General features: G+C 50.2%; 1 long non-coding RNA gene across 3 annotated transcripts; it reads left to right on the top strand.

The window, feature by feature from the left end:
- The first annotated feature begins 226 nt into the window (after nt 1–226).
- Nucleotides 227–14,020, top strand: LOC109455561 (uncharacterized). 3 transcript variants are annotated; one of them, XR_012494496.1, is made up of 5 exons: nt 227–297; nt 1,744–1,959; nt 10,677–10,993; nt 11,068–11,438; nt 13,093–14,020. It is a non-coding gene; the product is annotated as an uncharacterized LOC109455561 (long non-coding RNA). The 3 variants fall into 3 exon arrangements; XR_012494495.1 differs by having other exon boundaries at nt 10,702–10,993; XR_012494497.1 differs by having other exon boundaries at nt 255–297; nt 1,749–1,959; nt 10,702–10,993.
- The last annotated feature ends 1,536 nt before the right edge of the window (nt 14,021–15,556 follow it).

Genomic DNA, 15,556 nt, shown 5'->3' on the forward strand with positions numbered 1-15,556 from the left:
AAAATGAGTTCATTTGGGAACAACAAAGAATTGTAACTCGGGACGTGTGGTCCAATGGCAAACCACTGGCAAGTCCAGAGCACAAAGCAGAGGAAAGTTCTTTTATAGCTGAAGGGGAGGTTCAGAGGGGGTGTTGCAAAGTCCACTGGAGGAAATTGGGAGTTGGAAGTGCTGGGGCTTCCCATTGGCTGAGCTGTAATCGTCTTTCATTGGCTGAGTGGTTGCTGGGAGGAGAAGCTCCTCCTTCTTCCTGCTGGAGAAGTGGAGGAGAAAACATGCTCCTGTTGGAGATGGAAAGTAAGTCTGTTCCAGTTTCGGGTAATTGAGATGAGTGGTGGGGGTGAGAGCGCCCCCTACAGGCCCTCCCCACCCCAATTTACATGGGGTTTCTGTGATCTTCCCACCCCTGCCTTTTGATGAGGCTCACTTCTTCGGATGCCGGAAGCATCCAAAGTCCCCCCTTCACAAGCTCCCTGGGCCAGCTACCCTCCCTGGAGCTAGGGGGTCTGCATCCTCCTGGCCACCACACTCTCCTGGGCATGACGGGCCTGGGTCTGTCCCCTCACCCACCTCCATGTTTCCAGAGGCAAAGGTCAAGGGGAAGAGTGACCCTAACTGATGTGTTTGTCTGTGGTTCCTCCCTACTTCCTCATGCCTATGTCCTTTGCTTTGGGGGGTCAAGCCTATTTGAGGGATGTGGGGGTTAAAATGGAAAGTGATTCTATTGCTACCATGTAGGTCCCAGCAGAGAGAGGATGGAAAATCAGGTCACAAGATCTAGGAAAGAATGTAGGTTAATTAAAGTTTAAAACATAGATCTTTCTGCAGTGGTTCCATGAGTCAGCATCAATTTGGGGAAAGAGGTATGAGGCACGTGACTGTGTTGGGGTCCTGCCTGGGGGCTGTGGCCCCCGGATGGTGCCAGCACCATCGACCCCGTTGGAGACAGCAGCCCAAGTTTGCTTTCAAGCTTTCATGCTTTTAAAGCAACATTTAAATTCATCCCTGTACATCCTCAACTGCCTGGGAAATGTCCTAATTCAAGCTGAGAATCTGGGTCAACTGTTTGAAAGAATAGTATTATATTTGCTGAATGAAACTGGCAGCCTGGACAATAGGTGACTTCTTGAGGGGACAAGAGGGGCTTGAAAGGGGAAGGGCTTTGGCCATGAGCTCATAGGCTTGACATCTGCTTCGTGCTGTGCTATTTTTACTCTCTGGGTGTTGATCTGAGTATTGGAATCTCAGTACCCACGTGGGAAGGCAAAACAGCTCAGCACGTGGTAACGCCTCCCTGTGGACAGGGGCAGGTGGAGGCTGCAAGCACAGGTGGCACAGGGGACTTAGGGGCATCTGCGGCACTTGGACCTGCCCCCATCCTGTCAGCAACATGCCAAGAGGGTTTGTCTGAGCCTGGCTGGGGGTCTCCCCAGTGGTTTGGGGTGAGGGGAGGCCACAGCCAGGGTCCTGCCTCGAGGGCCCTGCTGGGCTGGGCAGTGTTCACGTCTACCAGGCTCTGACACCCTGCAGGTCCCGGACTGCATCTGCTTTGTCTATTTTAAGCTCCAGCATCTATGTTGTGGGCTGAAGTGTATCCCCCCCACCCCCATTCACAGTTTGAAGTCCTAACCCCCAGTATCTCAGACTGTGACCTTCTTTGGAGATAGTCTTGACAGATGTAATCAAGTGAAGAAAAATTCACTAGGGTGGGCCTAGATCCAATATGACTGGTGTTTTTGTAAGCGGAGGCGATTAGGACACAGACGTGCACACAGGGACAACCATGCAAGGACACAGTGAAATGACAGCTGCCTGTCAACCGGGAAGCGGCCCTCATCAGACACCACCTCTGCCGGTGCCTTCGTCTTGGACATCCAGCCTCCAGACTGTGAGAGAGACATTCCTGTGGTTTGCAGGCCCCAGTCTGTGGGATTTGTCAGAGCAGCCGGGCTAAGACAGGTGAGTGGGCCCCAGAGTGGCCAACGGGCTCCCTGCCCGGGATGTGGGGCTTTCACTGCTGAAGCCAGGGCTGTGCCCATCACATGGGAGACTCTTCGGCTTGGAAAGCTGCCGCACATCTTGGAGACATTTTGGGGGAGAATTGGTGAAGAAGACTGGTCTAGACTAGCCTGCCCGACCCCCCTGGCACCCTGGTGGGAGCTAGGCATAGAGGGACTGACTGCTGGGGTCTGGGACTCCTGATGTGACGTGCTGTCATTGAGCCTGACCCTGGCACCACGGTTGTGGCCTGGCAGGGAAGGCAGAAAAGGGGCCTGGCGTGACGCCACCTCCAGGACCCCCAGAGCCGTTTCCCTAGCTGGTCCAGGTGTTTCAGTGGCAGTACATGCCTTGCCTTTGAAGCAGTTCGTGGGCTCCCACCAGCCTTGGTCCCGTACAGCCTTCTCTGTGGCCTTTGCCTGGGGAGGGACGTGCCCTGCGAAATTTGCTGAATGATAGAACTGACACATTAACCTTGCAGGGTCCTGGGATCCCCCTTCATTGTCTGCCACCTTGGGGAATTGAAAGCCCTCCCAGAGGCCTTCAGGTCAGGGACAGTGCCAGCCAGCAGGGGAGCTGGGATCCCATCTACCCTGGCCTCAACTGACCTTGCTGAGGCCAATTCCCTGAGCAGTGTAGTTGAGACCCACCTTGACCACACGCTGGGGTGGGGCTAGGGGAGGTTGGGACAGACTGGTGCCTGGGCACCAGTATTCCCAGTGAGGAGGTGATCGTGGGTGTGTCACTCCAAATTGTGTGGAGTGACCTTCCTGTTGTTGAAGCGTTTTACTGTTCTTCTTTTATTTTTATTTTTTTTTAAGAAAACGTTTTATTATGGAAGCCTCCACCATTCACATTTACAGAGCAGGCAGTGGACCCTCACGTTGCACCATTTGACATCACCAGCCATCCTCGCTTTGCTTCACTTGTGTCACTGAGTCCCCTGCCTGACCCCCTTTTGCCTTGGAGTATCAGCCAGTCAGACATTTCATCACTGCACAACTCAAAAATGTTACCCATCTCTAAGAATAAGTGGGACATCTTACATAACCACAGTGCCATCATTACATCTTACATTACAACGTTAATCCCCTACCCTCAGCATCACCATGGACTATCCGGGACCAATGGACCCTTTACCTTTCTCTTACTTTTAGTCATTTTACAAATAACTTACAGAATTCTGTGAGAACAGAGACATAACATTGTTGACTGCAGCCGGCTACCTGTCACCTGCTGTGCTGAACCTGGGACACATCCGTCTTGTAAATGCTGAGACCAGGTTTCAAATACACCTCAAACAGGTTCTGGCCCATCATTACTTCTCCTTCTTCTTCTTGCACTGGCATTATCACAACGCAATGTTCAGAAGAAACTTTGAAATCTGTGTCACCCATAATTTTGTTGCTCCATTTTCTTTGCTCCATAATTGTAAAACATTTTCATTTTTTGATTTATAAACACACATTAGAATGATCAATTTATTTATTTTTATTAGTTCTTAAATCTATATAGAAGATTTATTATAAGAGTTGGGTCATGCATCTATGATGGCTGACAAATCCCAATATTTGCATCCAACCAGCCAGAGACCCAGGAGAGCGATGGTGCAGACTTAGTCCAGAGGCCTTCAGGCTTGAGACTCAGGGAAAGCTGATGCTTCAGCTCCAGGCTGAAGGCAGGAAAAAGCCAGTGTCCCAGTTCCAAGGCATTTGGGCAGCAGGAGTTTGCTCTCATTCAAGGAGGGGTCAGCATTTTTGTTCTGCTCAGGCCTGAATAGAACAACTGATTGGGTGAGGCTCACCACACTGGGGAGCGCAATCTGCTTTAGTCAGTCTACCAATTTCAATATTAAACTCATCCCAAAACTCCCTCACAGAAACTCCCAGAATAATGTTTGACCAAAAAGCGGGGCACCCCATGGCCCAGTCAAGGTGACACATAAAATAAACTATTACAGACCGGCTCTTTTCTCAGTTTCCTCACTACAAAATAAAGGGTTTATTCTAGATCAGTGTTTTCCAAATCCAGCTGAACTTCAGAATCCAGTGGATACCTTAAAAACAGACTTTTGGATGCTTACTTGAGATATACTGAACCAGACTTTCTGTGTGTGATAGGGCCCAGGAGTGCAGCCATTCTAATTCAATAGTTGGCAGACTGATCGTTGGGACTCAGCAAACTATACTTCTCCATCATCAGCTGGTTTCTTATCATTTCTTCCAGTAGAGTTCACTGGGAGGAGACTGGAATGCAGGAGGAGGACAGAAGGGCTTCCTTCTTTCCTATTTGCTCTTTGTTCCTGTCAGCATTACTCTAGTGGTGACCCTTTCACACTGAAAGACACAGTTGATTGTAGTTTTCGATGTTTGTTAGCACTTTCAGAACGAGTCTCATTCCAACCCCATCTCAGAGTTCTGGATCCCAGTTCTCCAGACCCCACATTGAATCCTGAGTCATCAGTGCAGCTGGGCGATGGCCCTTCCTCTGAGATATGAGACCAACCCTTAGGGAATTCCTCTAAGCACCTCAGGTGCCAGCGCCGGATGAGAAGTGCCCCATCCTTAGGTGTCTGGCCCACAACTCCAAGGCCACTCCTCTGAGCTGCTAAGTTCTGATAACCCCAAACCCTTCCACTTGTTTCTCCTGGTGGTGCAGGTGGTCGCTGTTTCTGCCTTTGCTAGCTAGTGTCAACCATAATGTTGCCCATGGCAGCTCCTGTCCTTCAGCCCCAGCTCCACCAGTCCCACACTGAGTCCCCTCTGTCGAGGGACTTAATGCGGCTTGTGGTTTCTGACTGCCAATGATCCGCAGCAAGTTACTGAATCATCCATATGAATGTCTCTGCGAAGAACTGTCCAGCCAGTGTAAAGAGCAGGTACAATGTCCTTGAAGCAGAAACATGCCAGGAATGTTTGAGAAGCAGCACGGGACCCACTATAGTTGGACCAGAGTGAATGAGCAGCTGTATTGAGAGTTATTGAAAAAGGCAGATAATGTACAGCTTTATAAATTATAGAAAAACAAACAAACAAACAAATTTTGGTTTTATTTTGAGTGTTGAGGGAAGCCACTGAAGCCACTAATGACATTCTTCTTTAAGTACAGGAGTGAGCTGATGAGAATTTTGTTTGAGAACAAAATCTAGAATATATTTAGGAGGACAAAAATGAAAACAGAGATACCAATTAGGTAGAATGATCGATTTAATTAATTTTTTAAAATTCCGTACCAAGTGCTCATTACAAAGGATTGAGTGAAGTCTTTCCTGTTGCCTGACTGGATCTGAACACACTTCCTTTTTGTCCCTATAAATATGAACTTGAGAAAAATGCCCATTTAGGAAGTGCTCATCTAGAGACTTACTGAGATTTCTCTCCCTTGGTTGATTTCAGTCCCATCAGTAGCGTCCAGACAGGGCACCTGCTCTCATCCAAACCTAAAAGGAGGTTGGCTCTTGGCAGGTGGTGACTGCCCGATTTGAATCCAAGTTTCTCCACTGACTCTGGTGTTCCCTGTGGAAGGAAATGCCCCTGACCCTGTCACCTGAGGCAGGGTTTTCATACTGGGGCCTATGACTCACTAGTAGGCAGTATCATTCGGTCAGGGGATAGCAACCAGCATTTTTTAAAGATGTAGTAGAATTATGGTTGCCAGGTAAAATACAGGACACCCAGCTCAAGTTGAATTTCAGATAAAGAATAATTTTTAAGTATAAATATATTTCGAATATTGTATACATATAGACATAACTAAAAAAAGTCTTTGTTATTTACCTGAAATGCAAATTTAACTGAGAGTCCTGTGTTTTTCTTGCTAAATCTGGCAACCCTAAGGAGTACAGAAAGGAAGCCATCAAAAGGGGCCACACACTGTGGGAGGAAATGTCATTTCGTATGTATCTGTGGACATATATTGGGTCACACCTGAAATGTATTTCTCACTGTGGTTTTGAGCAAACATTGTGAAAGCCATTGTCCTACGTGGTTGTGAGTGTTAATGTGAGACAACCACAAAGACATTTAACAGTGCTGGTATGTACCAAGGAGTGGGATAGTCATTCCATTCTCTGCCTTTCTGTGTGCGCGCATGTATTTTAGAGAGGATTTTGCTTGAAAGAACTCTGAGCTTTCAAATGTTTATTGAAATATTACTCATAAAACTTGCCCTGTTGATCAGAGTCTCACCTCTCTTCTGAGGGAAAGATCTCAGTTCGCTCTCTGGGCCTCATCTGGGAGAAGATACCACCAGGTGGGCAAAGCACCAAATGCCAAAAGACAGTTCCACGTATGGCCACTAGGTGGCGACAGCAACTGTGATCGCTGAGGAGCAACACGGTGCGAGCTAACAAGGTTCTCGAGGGCCTGGAGAGCTCGCTTGCCTTTGATAATCTCCTTTATCCCTCGCAGCAGCCGTAAACCAAGTCTTCTTCTCATCCGGATTCTACAGCCAGGAGTAAAAACGCCCCGAGGTGTTCCGGGCTTGTCCAGTGAAGTCTGACAGTGAATGTGGGACAGGGTCCCCAGGCGCAGCCAAGCGAGAGCATGGCTCCAGGATAATCAGCCTCTGGAGGAGGGCCGCTGAGGCCACAGGCTCAGAAGTGAGCAGGGTTAGATCAGAGCCAACAGGCTGTGGAGAGTGACCAATAGCTGAGAGGAGGCTCCCGGGACCCGAGGACCCTCCCGTGGCCGCCACTTGCTCCCCACTCTGTACTCCTTCCTTTTCTGAATCCTGTCTCCCCCTCCTCTCAGTCCCTTTCCCTGTCCCTTCAGCGTCGTGGTGCGTGCACGCTGCTTCCTTTCCACCCTGCCTGCTCCTTTCCCTGCTCTTGTTTGTGTTATTCTCTCCTTTCCCTTATCTGATCCCAATAGGGAGCAGTGGCCCCAGGAGTCACTTTTCCAACGGAAATGTGACTCTTCACTGGCTAAGAAGAAACTCAAAGCACCAGGTAGATGAAAAACCTTCTAAGTTGACGATAACCTTTGTTTACTTAAAATGTAACTTGTGGGGTGGCCGGATGGCTCAGTTGGTTAGAGCCCGAGCTCTCAACAACAAGGTCTCGGTTCAATTCCCACATGGGATGGTGGGCTGCGCCCCCTGCAACTAAGATTGAAAACGGCCACTGGACTTGGAGCTGATGGGCCCTGGAGAAACACTGTTCCTCAATAAAATTTTTTTTAAAAAATGTAGCTTGCTGAACCTGGGGCCTGACTCATGGGGCTGCCGTGCCTCTGGGAGGAGGGACGTGGGACAGAGATGAGGACGAGAAGTTCGGGTGCCAGGGCCACACATCAGGCTGCTTTGTCCTTGTCTTGGGGGCCAGAGTTGGCCTCCTGGAGGAAGTGAACTTAAGCCGAGACTGAGGAGGACCAGGCAGGTAAGGGAGAGGGTGGGCAGAAGCAGCTGCAGCTCACGCCTAAGGCGCCATGTGCCCCCAGTGCAGAGGGGGCCCAGTAGGCAGGGAGCTCAGATGGACTGGAAAGGTTCTCAAGACTTCAAGGTCCCCTAATAATTGTGACAGCAGGGCTCCAGACACAGCCAGCAAGTGACTGGGGAGGGGACAGCCCAGGTAGGAGGCCTCAATCAGAGGCATTGGGAGAATCAAGGCTCAGGATAGACTTTTCGTGGGTCCTTGGAGGAACTTAAGTAGAGAAAGGGAGAGGAAGAATGTTCCGGGCTGTGGGAACTCGGCACAGACGTGGAGTTGGAAAGCAAACTGAGATGGGACGTAGACAGTGGCTTTCATCCACTCAGAGGGGCAGCTCTCCAGTGTGTCCTGGAGCCCAGGCAGTTGTGTAAGAGGCTGGAAACTCTGTGAGGACGTGGGTGTTTGTTATCTGAGATGTGTTTGGATAGAAGGAGAGTAAGTGAGGACTTTCCCGTGGTTTCCGAGAAGCCCCAAAATTACAGTAAGAAAGCAAACTGAAAGTGAAACCCTTTCCTTTCTGGAGGAAATAGGACCCTTTCCAGGAATCCACAAGCTGGCTTCCCTCCAGCCTGGCATATTTCCCTTTGGGGGCCATGAATCAGCAATGACGCTGAAAGGGCCTCAGTTTATCAGCTTACAGGAGCTGGGCATGTAATACTGTGATAGGGACAGGCAGGGAGGGTGGCTTGTGCTCTTGGCCCCCATACCAGCCAGTGAATTTTTGTTCTCGGTCCACACTCTCCTGCCCACCCCCTACTGCTATGGCCAGGTCGAGGCTGCCAATGCTTGTCACCGGGACGTGGGACTCTGAGGCTCTATGGCTTGGGAGGTTGCTTGCTTGTCTGTGCTGCAGGCAGGGGATCCCAGAATCGAGGTGTGTCTGCACGTCCAAGCTCCCAGGCCCAGGCACAACGCCAGGATCCTGCCACCTCAGTGTGTTAGCGACGGGCATGGTTCCAAGCCTTGGTAACACTCATCTCAGACTCTTAGAGAAGTGCATGTAGGATGCTGATATTCACAAGCCACCCTACTGGCCTGCCAAAGGTCGGCCCCTGTCACCTTTAGGTGCCTCGAGCACCCCCGTAGGGCACTTGGCTGGGGAAGCACATCTGTATGGGCTCCCCTCTAGGCTGTGGGAGCGTCTTGTTGGTTCTGGATTTTGGGTACACCATGCGTTAGTACTCAAAGCCCCAAGTCTCTGAATCAGGAGAAGAAAGTCTATGAAGAACACTCACCCTGGGATGGCAACCCTATTTTGCAACACGTGGGGGCACATGGGTTGTAGTGTGTGTTTGGGGCAGTGCCAGAGTCTCTGTTGCTGGACCTGAAGCCTGGAGGAAGGGGGCTGTGAGCCGAGGGGTGCAGACACTTCTGGAAGGTAGGAAAGCAGGAACTGGACTCTCCCCCACCAGGAGCATGGCCGAGAGACTGTGTCAGACCTCTGCCCTCCAGAACTGCCAGGTAAAAAAGTCATGTGGTTTAGGCCACTGAGTTTGTGGTAGTTTGTTACAGCAGTGACAGGAAACACACAGGCTGTGTGGGGTCCAGGTAGGAGACCCCTGAGCATGTCCCAGAGGCACTCTGGGTTAGTGGTTAAGAACTGTAGAGGTTAAGAACCTCACTCTGGGTTGAGGCAGATCTAAGTTTAAATGTCGTGCCATCAGATTAGGGCACCATTCAATAACTACAGCTGGAAAACATGGTTATGCATACGGAAAAAGATGACATTGGGTCCCTGCTTCACGCCACATGTAGCAGAATCCACTCCAGAGTTCGTTTGGTGGTGCCACTTGTGGCGCTGTCCCACTGAGGCCTCATGGGAAGGCTCACCCAGGGTCAGAGTTGTACTTCAGTTTCTCCTGTTGTAAAATAGGGATGCCAGCACGGGCCAGTGACAGCTTCCAAGGCGAGCGAAGCTTTCAACACCATACCGGTGACGACACCATCGCCAGTGGGAAAGAAACCAGAACTAAGAACTGAAAGCAGGGACTTTGACAGATATGGGCAGAGCCGTGTTCACAGCAGCAGCATTCACAGGAACTGAAAGGGGGCAGCAACCCAGGTGTCCGTTGACAGATGACGGATAAATAAGATGCAGTCCATTCACTCACTGGGATGTCACTCAGCCTTAAAAAGGAAGGACAGGGGCCAGTCCGGTGGATCAGGCAGTAGGAGCTCCATGCTCCTAACGCTGAAGGCTGCCAGTTCGATTCCCACATGGGCCAGTGGGCTCTCAACCACAAAGTTGCTGGTTCGATTCCTCAACTCCCGCAGGGGATGGTGGGCTCCGTCCCCTGCAACTAAGATTGAACATGGCACCTTGAGCTGAGCTGCCACTGAGCTCCCGGATGTCTCAGTTGGTTGGAGCGTGTCCTTTCAACCACAAGGTTGCCAGTTCGACTCCCGCAAGGGATGGTGCAACAAGCAACGGCAACTAGACCTAGAGCTGAACTGCACCCTCCACAACTAAGATTGAAAAGACAACAACTGACTTGGAAAAAGTCCTGGAAGTACACATTGTTGGCCTCCTGGAGGAAGTGAAGTCCTGTTCCCCTTCCCCAATAAAAAAGCCTTAAAAAAAAAAGAAAAAAAAAAAAAGGAAGGACAGTCTGACATCTGCTATAGCATGAATGGACCTTGGGGACATTAAGCTGAGTGAAATAATCCAATCACAAAAGGACAAAGTGATTCCACTTATATGAGGTCCCTAGAGGAGTCAGATTCACAGAGACAGGAAGTAGATGGTGGTGCCAGGGCCTGGGGTAGGGGGAGTTAGTTTACTAGGGACAGTTTCAGTTTTGCAGGATGCAAAGGGTTCTGTGGATGGATGCGGGTGATGGCTGTACAACAGAGCGAATGTACTTAATGCCACTGAACTGTATGCTTACAAATGGTTAAAATGGTCAATTTTATGTTGTATTTTACAATGTAAAGAAGAAAGACATCACAGCTATTCTTCAGTGACAGAATTATTTAAAAACCGGAACAAGAGTTCATTCTCACTTTTTGACAGCGGTGGCGGGTCGTGGCCCACTGAGACCACAGGCTTTGCATCGTCCACCTAACTGCATGGGCTTTGCTCTGTTTGGGGTTGAGCCAAGACGCCAGAGGAACATTCCTGGACTAAGTCATGAAACTGCCACTCCCACCTTCGCTCAGAGGGGTGCCCTGATCAGTGACGTTTGGGGAAATTCTAAGAAGTGTTAATGCTCTTACTTGAACCTGCAGAGTGTCTCTGACAGTCACCCAGTTTCCTCCCATTGTTTGTTTAATAGAGACGAGGACCTGCGCCCCAGACTGCTGCAGCCACAGAGGCAGGGAGACGTATGGACGAAACAAGAGAAATTGCTGGGGTAAGAAGTCGGGGCTCAAAGGACATGCAGTGGGCAGTGAGCTCCAGCAAATTCTGCCCAGTCAGACCCAACACCATCCGAGACAACAGTCCACAGGCCGTCCTTGGAAGCTGAGAAAGTGCTTGAAAAGGGTTGGGAAAGATTCCACAGGACTAAAGGCTGTTCACCTGAAAGAAACCTCCAAGGGCACAAGCCTGACCTTTTACACCCAGCAGTAAGTCCTCGTCCCATTCCTTTTTTTATTTTGTTCATTCTTTCCTCTGCTCACTTATTCATTCCTTCATTCAGTGTTTATCGCACGCCACCCTTGTGGGTGTCACTCTGAGGCGAAGTGATGAGATGCTTCCTTCCCAAGCCCAGACGACCCCACATGCTGAGGGGGACTGGCTTGTTGACAACCACCCACCATGCCATGGGCCATGATGGGGCTGGAGTGGGAGGTTGAGCCTGTGGAGGATCAGAGACTCGATGCCGATGCCGGGAGTAAGAATAGGACCAACACAGAATGAACAAGACAATAGTCATCCCACTGGTGAGAGCACTTCGCCATGGATTACCATGCCAAGCTTGTTTCAGAACTGATGAAGCAAAGGCTCAGAGAGGTTGAGTCACTTGTCCAGGGACACGCAGCAAGTGAGGAAGTCAAGGTTCAAATCCAGGTAACCAGAGCTGCGTGCTGGGTGTACCCGGGGTTTGGGGGCCACAGGGGTGAGAGAAGAGGAACCTGGAGTGGGGTTGGGGCTGTGCGTGGGGTCTGTGTCTGATCCACATTTGTGTCCCCATGACCCAGCACAGTCTGTGCCCAGGGAACCTCGTTGACTAGCTTTGAGTGGGACAGTGGGGCCGGAGCTGCTCTTTTTATTAAGGCTCTGGGTCAAAGTGTGTTTGGGGGGAGATGAGTAGGTTTTCTGGGAAGAACTGGTGCGTTTCTAATCTAGGGAATGTTTTTCTAAAGAGAAAATACTTCAAATTTTCTATGAGGTCAGTGGGAATGGCAGAATTGCAACGGAAACCCAGAGCCGTGGGGGGATGGGGTGTCACCAGCTGCCCTTTGTATCTCCGGCATCTGGATGGATACATTTCAAGTGCTGAGTAGCCACATGTGGCTCATGGCTGCTGTGCCGGACAGCACAGCTCTAGAAAGAAGGGGAATGATGCCTGGGCAGCCGTGAGCCTGGTAGCACCTCAGATCCCAGGGACTGCATTTTCAAGTCTAATCTAACTAATTATTATCAACAAGGAGCCATCTACTAGAAGTGGATACAGGACCTTCCCCCTCAAACAGTTAAATGCCCTTGCAGGCTGTCCTGTTTTGACTCATCAAAATAATTTCCATTCTATATTCCATCTGCTCCCCAATTCTTTGTATAATATTACGTAATATAAGTTCAGCTGCTTTCACTGAGAGATCCAAGAAAATAGTGGCTGAAACAAGGTAAAGTTTGCTTCTGTCATGGTCCAGGGCTCCTCAGTGCCCAGGGATCCAGACCTTTCCATCGTGCTCCTCCGCCATCCTGCACGCGGGGTTTCTGTCTCATGGCCCAGTGTAACTACCCAGCTCCTGTCATCACGTGTGCATTCCAGCCATCAGGAAGGAGGACTAGGGAAGGAGAGGGCGTGCCTTTGCCCTTGACAACGGAAAAGCACCCTGAGCCCCAACTTGAAATGTAACTCCCCGCTCCATATTGAAATTTCCAGGGAGAGTTAAAGTTCCAAAATGCCCTTTCAATTTAAAGCCCATAAGAATTGGTGTCCAGTGTTCAAATGCCTTGGACCCCACGTCCCCATTCCTCTTTGGCTCTGAGTGTCACCAGAGCATGCCTCCTGCAGCTAAGGCCGGGTGGTCTTGCTGCTCCTTTGGGATCCGAAGCGGAATTCTTCCCTCCTTTGCTCGGCCTGCCTGGCACAGTCCACAGAGATAATGGCATTCTCACAGAAACCCTCCATGGCAGCAGCAGGACAGAGGGACAGAGATGAGGGGACCAAGGAGGCCACCATTCTGTCCATGGGGGGACCGAGGGCCTGACTGGGCACCGGCTATAGGGAAGATGTTGAAGAAAATTTGCCTTCATTAGTTGATGTGAGCTTTTGTCTATTCGCTTTTATCTGTTCCTGTATGTGAGGTGATGTCTGTGCTGTGATCAGGGGTTGAGTAAATTCCCCCTTTGGTCTCATTCTCCAGAGCAGTGGAGACATGAGATGATGTTTGTTGTTCTGTCTGTGCTGGGAGGTGATGCTTAGCTTAGAGTTAAAGAAATTCTTGATCAGGGGTTGACAGAAGTCCCTCTGTTCTGTTGGTTTCACCCACATCAGCAGATGAAGTGAAGAAGTAGCTAAGTTACATCAGGACGACGTGACAGGCACGTTGCCAGGCTTTGGAAGACCTTGGGCTGATGGTCCCAAGCAAGAACAGTAGATATTGCTTGTCCGGATGAACTAGCCCTTCAGCCAGATAAGTAATATATTTTCTTTTCTTTTTATCATTGACTGCGGGACCCTCCAGGAACTGGCCATTCCTTGAGAGGGGAGGTAGGAACACAAAACTTGGCCCAGGGGTGCAACTAAAGAGATATATAAGGCAGACCTCAAGTGGATTGATATTGATTGATTGTTGTCTCAAGAGATTGCTATTCAGAAGATTTGCTGTTTCAGGACTGCTTCTCAGGATTGGATTGTTTCAGAGTAAGAGATCGGAACTTGCCTCAACGGGCAGTAGAGACTTCTTTTGTTGGTGAATTGTCATCCTTCTAGCATCTTTGGGAAATTGTATGCAGCTTGCAGCTTGCAGTGTCAGAAGACGTCCTAACTTCCAACAACAACAGCAGCAGCATTCTTGGGAACTAGCGAGCAGCGGTGGGAGATGCCTGAGTGTCTCTCAGCTGCAGACCTGGCAAGGTTTTGATTTATGACATTTCATTGCTGTTCTCCTCCGACCACCCACCCGCCCCCAATTGGTGAGCTTGTGGCATGTACTGTAATACTTACTATCCTATAAAGCATGTTACTGCTTTTGGATACTCCTCACTGATGTTATTTGTGTATGTAGCCAAGTGATTTTTGATCAATTGTAAATATGTGTTGGGATCTCTTAAACTTATACGTATGTGCACTCCTTTGACATGACATTGTTATCAATGCATTTAGTCTTAACCACCTTTACTTTCTGACATTAGCACATTCTTTTAATTGCCTTTATCTTTTGCTATTGCATATTGCTAAATAAATTGATTAGATATTGCCAAATAAATTCATTGGCTCCACTCTAGTGTGTGTTCCCCCCGCCTTTTCTTTTCCCTGCTCATCATTACACCGGCCCAGGCAGAGGGACACTTCCTTCCATCCCCTGGTTCATCTCAGGCGCTGGGCCAGGTGGATTGATTGGTGTGGACAAGGTCACTCTTTGAACTTCTGGAGAGAACACCCAAGCACCCCATCTCGGAGGCTTTGCATGCAGCTGCCTGTCAGGCCTGGGCTGAGGCCTTTGTCTGCAGAAGGGGCTGAAACGGGGAGCCTTAGGCACCCAGAGAGAGAAAAAGACAGGCTGTGAATCCTCAGGCCCATCCCAGGATGGTTCTGTGCAGACCTTTCTATCATGTCTTTTATCAATGTATCCATCATTTGTCATCTATATTATCAATCAATTCATCTATCATCTGTCTACTATCATCTGTCTATGTATCTGCCAATCATTTATCTTCTACCTACCTACCTTCCTATCATTCCATCCATCCATCCATCCGTCCGTCCGTCCGTCCATCCATCTATGTATCTATCAGTTGGTCCCAAATGTGGAAAGAGGTGGAACGTGGGCTGTCCTTTGGCACCCAGGTGGAGCACTGACTGCCGCCTGGGAACCTGTCAGAAATGCAAATTCTAACCTGGGCTTGAACAAGCCCTCCTGGTGGTCCTGATGTGCATTCATGTTGAGAACCACTGTGCTAGAACATTCTCTCCCGATTCTCAGGAACTTCTCCTTGTGCCTCTGGTGGGAACGTGCCTTTGTTATCTCAGGATGTTGGGGTACACACCGTAGCTGATGAAGGCGTCAATCTTGTGGCCTCAGGAGCTCAGAGGCTCAGCTGGGGTTAGGATTTTCTGCTCTGAAGGTGACGCCATGCAAAGCCCACCAGCCTACTGCAGCCACAGTAAGCAGCCTGTGGCCTTCCGACCCTCACTGGCCACATAGACCACCCCCCATTCCCAAAGCCTCTTCAAACTGGCCGCCTTGTTTTCTCACTTGTCCCCTGATGGACGAGCTCAGTACAGCTGGGCCCACCCATGCCCTGTGTGAGTAGAATTGCACTGAGGAATCCCCACGGGAGGCACCCCTCCCCCCTCTTCGGCTCCCCATTTTTCCAAGGCCCCTCTGAGTCATCCATTCTGGGCTCCTTTCCTCCAGGCTTCCTACAGTTGGTCCAGGAGGGGCGGTTCCAGGAAGCCTGTCTGGGCACCTCGTCATTGGCACAGGCAGGGCAAGACTGTGGCCCCCAGAGCATGCAGCAGTTCATCCAGCAGGCTCTGGGGGACACTGGGCACAGCCGGGAGCTGGGGCTGAAGCTCCAGTCAGTGGTGGCTGCCACAGAGTGGATGTAGGACAACTCCCAGGGCATAGAGGCCGGCACCCTCCAGGATGGTGGAGTTGCCGCCTGTGGCTGTCAGCTGGACAGGCCCTGAGGAATGATGCTGAGGCCTGCATGCCCCCCTGAGCCCCGGGGACCAGCTGGGCCCATAGCTGGACAAGGCCGTGGAACAGGGCCTGGGGTTCCAGATGGCAGGC

This window comes from Rhinolophus sinicus, linkage group LG03 (assembly GCF_036562045.2).
Source record: "Rhinolophus sinicus isolate RSC01 linkage group LG03, ASM3656204v1, whole genome shotgun sequence".
In the NCBI taxonomy this organism is placed as follows: Eukaryota; Metazoa; Chordata; class Mammalia; order Chiroptera; family Rhinolophidae; genus Rhinolophus; species Rhinolophus sinicus.